The 8,705-nt window shown below is 36.6% G+C and overlaps 1 long non-coding RNA gene across 2 annotated transcripts; it reads right to left on the bottom strand.

The window, feature by feature from the left end:
* Positions 1–8,687, bottom strand: LOC129349098 (uncharacterized). Of its 2 annotated transcripts, none has more exons than XR_008601958.1 (3): positions 8,387–8,687; positions 7,100–7,248; positions 1–1,153 (listed from the first exon to the last, which is right to left on the bottom strand). It is a non-coding gene; the product is annotated as an uncharacterized LOC129349098 (long non-coding RNA). The 2 variants fall into 2 exon arrangements; XR_008601957.1 differs by lacking the exon at positions 1–1,153 and adding an exon at positions 5,561–6,069 and having other exon boundaries at positions 8,387–8,682.
* Positions 8,688–8,705: the final 18 nt, after the last annotated feature.

Below are 8,705 nucleotides of genomic sequence, written 5' to 3'. Positions count from 1 at the left end.
AACTAAAGACAGACTTTGTGATTTTTCTGCTCACATGTTGTGTTGTTGTAAACTTCCTCTTTCAAATAAATAGCCGCCTAACCCCCTGGAAACCAGCGTCTGTCCTGTTTTTGTGTTGCTCCTCGGCGACCCTAGACAGCCGGGTCCTAATGTTTTTTGAGCAACACACCATACTACGATGTTTTTACAATGATGGTTCTACTATGAAACCAGTCTGACATGTTCAGGCGTTCTTTGTGTGAAAACTCAGAGATTTCAGGTATCAGAAGGTGGTTTTCAACTTTCTTTGTTAACTTTCTGCTTCAACTTTAAACTAAATTTCCTTCACTAAGCCAGCCCTCTGGACTTCCAGGAAGCTGTGTTCCTATTGGCTGTCCAGGTGGCTGCTTGGTGTTATCAGGAACACCTGAGCAGCTCAGTGTTATCAGGAACACCTGAGCAGCTCAGTGTCTTCCTGCTTTATTTAGCTGCAGCAAACATTTCCTCTGTTTCTCTCCACCACTGAACCGGGTTTGGCTCTGTTGCTTTAGTATGTTCTTTAGACGTTGACTTGCAGCTTCCAGCAGTAAAATCGTCTTTAATGTGTTTCTTGGAGTGTTTTAGGACTTTATACTGGATAGTTGTCTTGGTAAATCTGGTTCTTTAGCCACAGTTAGCACATGGTGCAAATATGTGCAGTGATTAGTGGATTTGGTGCAGCTGAGTTGTGTCCTTATCTTGGCTGTAGTGAGTCTTTAGAGGTTTTTGGTCAGACACATTCTGTATTCTTGTTTGAGAACCAACACTGGTTGTCCAGAAGGTAAGAGTTCCTGTCCTGATTCTCTGTTCTCAGAGGTTCTCTGGTAGGCTGCAGGAGACTTTAGCATTTGAGTTGTGTTAGTTTGGTTTTTGTACGGTTTCATTTGGATGACTATCTTGAGGCCCCTCCATGTGGTTTAGTGAGGTTTTCTGCAACAGTTCTACAAAGCAGACTTAGAGAGTTTTTAGGAAGTTCTGGAGACCAGACTTTAGAGCAGCAGAAACATTTGTCAGCAGTTTGAGCAGGAGAAGGTGAGCTTCAGAGTAGAATTGAGATGGAAACCTTCTTGACCCGTGTGGTGAGGTCCTGTACCAAGAGTTTGAGCAGGTTGTGAAGAGTCTGTAGTTCTTTGGTCTGAAAGCACAAGAAGAGTCGACTCATTAAAGGAGAAAACAGGAGATATTGTTGGTTCTTCTGTCATTCTGCAGTTTCCTTGTACTGAATATCAAGTTTATATTTTAAATGATTTGCCATGTGAGCCCAAGAAGACTTCAATAAACTCCCTCCATCCCCTGGACACACACATATTTTATTACCATGTTACATTTTTTATTTATTTTTTTTTTAATGTTTTTGAGATTTAATCATAGTTTTAGCATAGTTTTTTTTTCTCTTTGCTTGTTTAGTTTTGTCATTTGTGTAAAAGGTGCTAAACAAATAAAGTTGAATTGATAAACTGAATAACGGACTAACTCATGATTGTGACAACAGAAGTATTTTAATTGTGATTTAAGGATTAATTTCCTTTTTGAAGTTGGGGTTAAAATCTTGACAGAAAAAGAAGATTAAAGAAATAAACTACATAACGAAAAGCAATTAAATCAAAGGGAAAAAAATTTTATACAATAAAACTTTTAAAAAGTTTTATTATTAAAAAGTATTTTTTAAATGTTTAATATTCTTCTTGTTTAATTGTATTTTTTAAATGTTTAATTATCGAAAATATTTTATCTGTAATTTCTAACATTTGTATTTTAAAAATTTTGTTTATTTTCATAATGACATGTATCTTGTTGAATTATCTAATTCAATATTTTGTCTGTTTAATATAGTTAAACATTAAATACAATTAAATTCTATTAAACAGACAAAATATTGAATTAGATAATTCAACAAGATACAATACAATGTCATTATGAAATTAAACAAAAATTTTTCAAATACTAATATTACAAATTACAGATAAAATATTTCCGATAAACATTTAAAAAATACAATTAAACAAGAAGAATATCAAAAATTTGAAAAATACAATTAAACACGAAGAATATTAAACATTTGAAAAATACAATTAAACAAGAAGAATATTAAACATTTAAAAAAATACAAAACATTTAATTAGATTATTAAACCTTTAAAAAGACAAAACATTCAATTAAAAAATTAAATGTTTAATCAGAAAATTACATCTTAAAGACAATAAAACTTCAAATAGGAATTAAACAGAAAATACAGTGAAGCATTTAAAAAGAAAATTAAACATTAAAAGGTGGTGAAACATTTAAAAAGAAAAACTTTAAAGATTTAATCAAAAAATTAAATATTGGGAAAGAAAAAAAATTCAAACAAGCCGATAAAACATTTGAAAAATTAAATTAAACATTAAAAAGACAAAACATTTGGAAATCAAATCAGACATTAGAAAAGAATAAAAGGTGAGAAAAGAGCAAAAGTAAACATTTAAGAAGAATCAAACTAAAGACACCAGTTAAACTTTAGAAGATCAAATTAAACAGAAGAGACAATAAAACGATCAAAAAGAGCAAAAACAGATAAAGGTCTTCAAGTCTTTTGTAGTCTGAAATGAGAACATCAAGTTGTTTCTTCAAACGTTTCCTCTTTCTATGTTTTTGGTTTGATTGTGGACAGATTTACTAAGAACTCATTTCAGAAAACTGCTTTCCAGATAAAGTATACTAGTAGTTGAAGGCATTTATCAAACTAATGTTACCTTCTGATCTCCACAAACTTTACTGTTCAGTGAAGTGAATCAAAGTTTGTTCAGATTTCTAAAAAACCCACAGGTGAAGGTCTGAGAAGAACTCAGATGGATGGTCTAAATGTGAAATCAAGACTCATGGTCACAAGTTTTAAGGCTTCTGTTAACCAGAAAGTTCAAACTAACAGAGAAGTACTGAGAAACTTTTAAGATTTCAGTCCTCGGACTGTGGAAAGGTTCAAACTAACAGAGAACTACTCAGGAACTTCGAAGATATCAGTCCTTGGACTGTCTGAAAGTTCAATCTAACAGAGAACTACTGTGGGACTTAGAAAATTTCAGCCCTCAGACTGTGTGAAAGCTCAGGTCCTGAGGACTCGGGAGGTCTGGAGGCTTGGAAAGTCTTGGAACTGAGGGTTCAACCCTCCAGCACAAAGGCTGAAGTCCAACCTCCTGAGAAAAACGGTTGAGTCAAGACTCAAGTTAAAGAAACACTCGAAAACGACAAAAAATAGATGATAAATGTGCAAAAAAAAGAACATTTAGTATCTGAGCGGATAGCTCAGGGGTTAAGAAGACAGACTACCAACCGGTAGGTCACAGGTTCAAGACCCGCCACTGGCATTTTCTTTCTTTGTCTTTGTCAGGATTTTGATAAAAATTTAAGAAGGGTCTGGTCTTGAACCAGCGACCTGCAGCTCCATAGGCAAATCCTTAACTCACTGAGCTACAGATCAGATGAAAAGAAATAAATTCGTCGTCCCTTTGGCATCGTAGTTCCTCAAGTGACCACATGGGTGGAGCCAAGGCGGAGTCTGGGTGGAGTCAGGGCGGAGAGTAGGTGGGAAGGTGGGTGGCGGCCTCCCCCCTCTACTCCCCCACCTCCCCCACCACCCACCACACCTTCCCCCGCCCGACGAGTTCCTCGAGTCTCCATGGGTTTTCCCTAGTTTCTGGCGTTTCCACCAGGTCAGAGGCAGAACAAGTTGTCATGAAGAGATGTTGAAGTCGGCCAGGATGGACTGACTTTTTACAGCGACTAGAAGGAAGACCACTAGAAGAGCAGGTCTTTAACCACCATCCATAAAATCCATGGAGTCGGCTCCAGAGAAATGAAAGAAGGTTAACTTTTATCAATCTGCATCCATATGTTCAACTTGATATTTTTACTTTGACATTTTTAGCACCACAAACCTTTAGTATCACACTTTATTATCATTTATTAGGACTTTAATGGAATCCACCAGCAGATTTAGTTTTTGTTGACAAACTTTATTCTTGTCATCGTGGGACTGCAATATTTAAAACTGTTCCTTCTATTTGACCTCATGTTTATTTGTTTTAGTGGAGAAAGTTATTTCAGTTGTCGATTTGTCTCTTAAAAACCAAATAATAGATTGAATTAGTCAAGAGGTTTAAATTTCTTACTTTGTCATATTTTAAATATGACAAAATATAAAAATAAAGTGTCTTGAGACAATTGGACCTGTAATTGGCGTTATATAAATAAAATTGAATTAAAACTGTATGTATCTTGTAATGTTGGAGTAATTCAGCCATACATGTTGGAAAACACATTTTCTTTGTCCATTAATCTGTTGATTGTTTTCTCCAGTAATTCATTTCTTGTTTTGGTTTATAAAATGTCAAACCCAAATATATTCAGTTTACTGTCATAAAAACCAAAAAGATTTACATTCATGATGCAGGAATCAGGCAGTTTTTCACTTTTTATCTTAGTTTAGTCAGCAAGATAGTTGATAATGTGTGAATTGTTGCAGCTTGTGAGCCGTAGAAGGTTTTAATCTTTGGGGCCGAGTGTCAAAAAACATTTAGAAACCAACATCAACAAAACACTCAACAAAGATTTGAACATCATTAAAGGGATATCCAACTTTTGCATGACAATGTCTAATTAAAGGACATTTATTTCCAATGTAAATGTGTGATATTCATCCTCTGGTACTTTCTCTTCACATCGTCTTCCACCTGGACTGGTTTGGTCGGGAGCATGTGGAACAAACATTTGAAAAACTGCACTTTAACATCAATGAATGACACTGAAGTTTAATCTCTACATAATGAGACTGAGTCTGGATGTGCTGCTCTGTCATTAACTCCTAAGTTTAGGGAAAGTTCAAACAAAAGAGGACAGTTCAGATAAGACTTGAGAATGAGCTTATTTTGAACAAATATCTCAGACTTTCTGAGCTTCAGCACCTCTAGCAAGATATTTTAACAACAAGCAACTCAAGAGATCCAGAAGTTGGAGAGAGTTAGCTTTAGCTGAGCCAAAGAACATGTGGGATGCTAACCTAGCAAACATTTCAGACTTTTCTCTGTGAATTCTGAGAAATAATTTACTATTTAATGACAGAGCTACACATCTTAACTCAGTCTCATGAAAACAGACTCTAATTCAGTGTCATCCATTCATATTAAAGTGCAGTTACCCAAAATGTTTGTTGCATGAGCTCCAACAAAACCTGTCCAGGTAGAAGGCCACTTTGACAAATAGGAAGTGGAAGATTCCAAGCAGATTTATAGAAGGGGGAACCGGACTGTACTAAGTGTGGTCGAGTATAAAGGGGTGTTTTGTGGGTTTTTAAGGCTGATAATGATTATTAGTGACACATTTGGAGTCGATATTCATTTGCAGTAAATGAAAGTATTTAAAATCTTGGAGTTAAACTTAGAAGAACACAAACTCTAACAGGAAACTTGAGATGTTAAGTTAAAGGAGTTTTATTCGTGACGTATAACCAATCAAGTCACTCCAGAAGACAGAGCGACCACAGGTAGATTAAGGTTCAGAGCCAAAGTAGCGCCATTTTTAAATGTATTTATTACCATAAATCAGTAAAAAATAAAATACTGATAATCAGTAAATCAGTCAGCCCACAATTACTACAATTCTACAATGTATGTCTCTTTCCTTTGACTTGTTATTTGTACAATATACGATGTATATGATGGCGTTTTTTTCATACCAAAGGCTATACTATGATGTTTTCTAAGAGACATACGATGCTACTCTGTTTGTTCTGGCTCTGGGCCACTGCACTCCTCCTCTGTTGTTTTCTGGATTGTACTCAGCTGCATGCCTTCATCCACCCGGCCTCCGTTGACTCGTCCCGCCTGCCGTCTCTGGAGCTGAAGCTGGATTGGAACAGACCAAAGTACAGTCCAATCACGATGCCAGCTGCCTGTCAAAAGGCTCCTTCATCTGGCAGGTGGCAGCACTTCTTCTGAGGGGAAGCCGAGCTGGCCCAGCAGAACTTTGGAGATGTGTTCCAGTGGTTGGTGGATGTGTGGGGAGATAGAGAGGGACCTTTGAATTGTTCAGAAAGGAAAACAGGGAACCCATTGGTAGTTTTAGTTTAGGGTGCTACTGCGGTGTGTTTTTGGGTTTTAAGAGGTGAACAGGAAGAGTTTTTTTTCGTATTGATTATCTTTTACTTTGTTCCTGGTTGGAATGCCCATCAATGTCAACATGAAGTTCACTTTTAGTTCTGTTTATTTTTATTTTACTAACACCCATTTGCTTTTAACCCCCTCACATGTTGTGTTGTTGTAAACTTACTCTTTCAAATAAATACTCGTCTAACCCTCTGGAAACCAGCGTTTGGACTGTTTTTGTGTTGCTCCTCACCTACTTCAGACAGCCGGGACAAAACAACCTTTGTTGAACCAAAGGCTTTTCTATGACGTTTTTAGAGCGACATGCTATACGATGACGTTTTTTGGGTGACATGCTATACTATGACGTTTTTAGAGCGACATGCTATACTATGACGTTTTTTGGACCAAAGGCCATACTATGACGTTTGTTGGGCAACACTCTATACTATAGGCTTTTTAAATTGACATATTACTGTGACATTTTTTCTTGTTTTAGTTTTTTTTTGTTTTTTGCAACATATAAGAATTTGAACAGTTTTAAAAATTACTATACTTTTACTTGTGCAATGAAATATTATTCTATAGCATTTTTTAGATGACATATACTCTGATGTTTTCTTGAAAAACATACTATTTTGACAATATACTGCACTATGACATTTTTTCAACCACATATCATACATGACAATTTTAGGCAACATCCTGTCATTTTGCACTTTTTGAACCACATAATAATCAGTTGGGGTTTTTTGCCGACATGCTATACTATGAACTACAGGCCATACTATGTTATTCTTGAAAAGTATACTATACTTTGACATTTTCTGAACTACATCCTATACTATAGCGTTATACACAGAGTGCTTTGGTTACATGTTGATTTATAATCTAGATTTTTTTCTGTTTTGTTTTTTGACGGGATTACCACAGACCTGACCGTGAACACCGTTGACACCCACCTGAAGGAGACGCTGCCTAATATCTCAAGGCTGCTTGGTCGTGGTCTTTCTGGTCCTGCTCCAGAACGCCTTCATCAGCTACGTCTTCTTTTGAAGAGGCCCTCAGATGCTGCAATCGCTGACCTTAAGGAGGAATTGCTACTTTCACTCTGTAACGAGACAGCGGTTATTTTAAAGACTCAGCTTCTGGTGGCTTTGAGTGAAAGTTTAACACCCATCAAAACGGAACTACAGACAGTTAAATCTGAGCTGTTGGTCAGTATTTCAAACATCAAGTCTGACCCGGCTGCCCTAAAGCACGCTGTGGGTGAAACAGAAACTTCACTCTCCCCACCGCCGACAACATCGTCACACTCCAAAGGAGAGCACATGTCTGCTGAACTTTTAAAAGTGGATTATAAATGTGAAGAATGTGAGCAGCAGCAGACTGTGAGCAGCGGAACAGATGTGATCAGAAAGACATCATTTGCTTTTTTCTTTTCTTTCTGGTTGACTTGATGCTGTCAGATGCAGATGTCGGAGCTGATTCTGATCTTTCAGGATAAAAAAGCTGCTTTTCCTTCACAGACTTTTCAGGAAATTATTCTCTCAGGTTTTCTCTGCTATTCATATTTTTATTATCTGTGATTATTTCATTATTTCTTTATTGTAAAAATAAAGCTTGAAGCATAAAGGCTCATTTAGTTATTTTAATCCTGAAATCTTTGATGTTGCAGAACTAAACTTCCATTTTCCTTCTTGTACTTCTGATACTAGAACTAAACGTATCTTCAACACGGCTCATCTGCTTTTAATGAATCAGCAGCAACATCACAACAACAAATGAGACAATTTTCAACAAATTAATGAAACTGATGTCATTTAAAATTATCAGAGTCTGTTTTAGTGTCAAATTAAAACTGATTACCGACAACTAGAACATTAACGTTACTGTTTTAATCACATTTAAGTTTCCTGAACGTTACATTAATGTCAACCAGCCACAGTTTTATGAACTTAATGAACCACATTACATGAACACAACACACTTCAGCTGTTTCCATGAAACTCAACACGTTAGCTTGATGCTACGTTAGCTTTAATCAGGCTACAACTGAACAGCTAGCTCGGTTAGCATCGCTAACATTAAAGCTAATATTTACTATGCTAACTTTCTTCTCTGGTCAACACACACTGAAACAAACTCCACCAACATCTGGAGTGCATGGCACACATTACATCTGACACTAAAGCTGCATATAAAGTGCATTAAAAGCGGCACCGATACGAAAATAAACATTTACTTACCGAACTATCAGTCCTTTCAGTGTCTGCTGGTAGAATCAGCCGAAGGCAGAAAACTGGTTAAAACAAGCCAACGGGCAGGAAAACTGTCTGTGGAAAATGTTCTGCTGTTGCACCGATAAATAAACCAACAGTTATTATATCAGAATTAATCCAAACGAGGAGAGCAGAGTCTCTGCTTCCTCCTCCATAGGACCTGTCAATCATTCCGGACCGGACTGTCAATCAAGTAGTCCCGCCCCCTGGCTTCGCAAAATTTTAACGCTCTATAAAAAAATCGATATTGATTTATTATATGATCGGCCACCTGATCTCTCATTCT

The sequence above is a fragment of the Amphiprion ocellaris genome, chromosome 6 (assembly GCF_022539595.1).
Source record: "Amphiprion ocellaris isolate individual 3 ecotype Okinawa chromosome 6, ASM2253959v1, whole genome shotgun sequence".
Lineage (NCBI taxonomy): Eukaryota > Metazoa > Chordata > Actinopteri > Pomacentridae > Amphiprion > Amphiprion ocellaris.
Note: the sequence above shows the minus strand (reverse complement) of the source record. Positions and strands in the feature narration are given on the sequence as shown.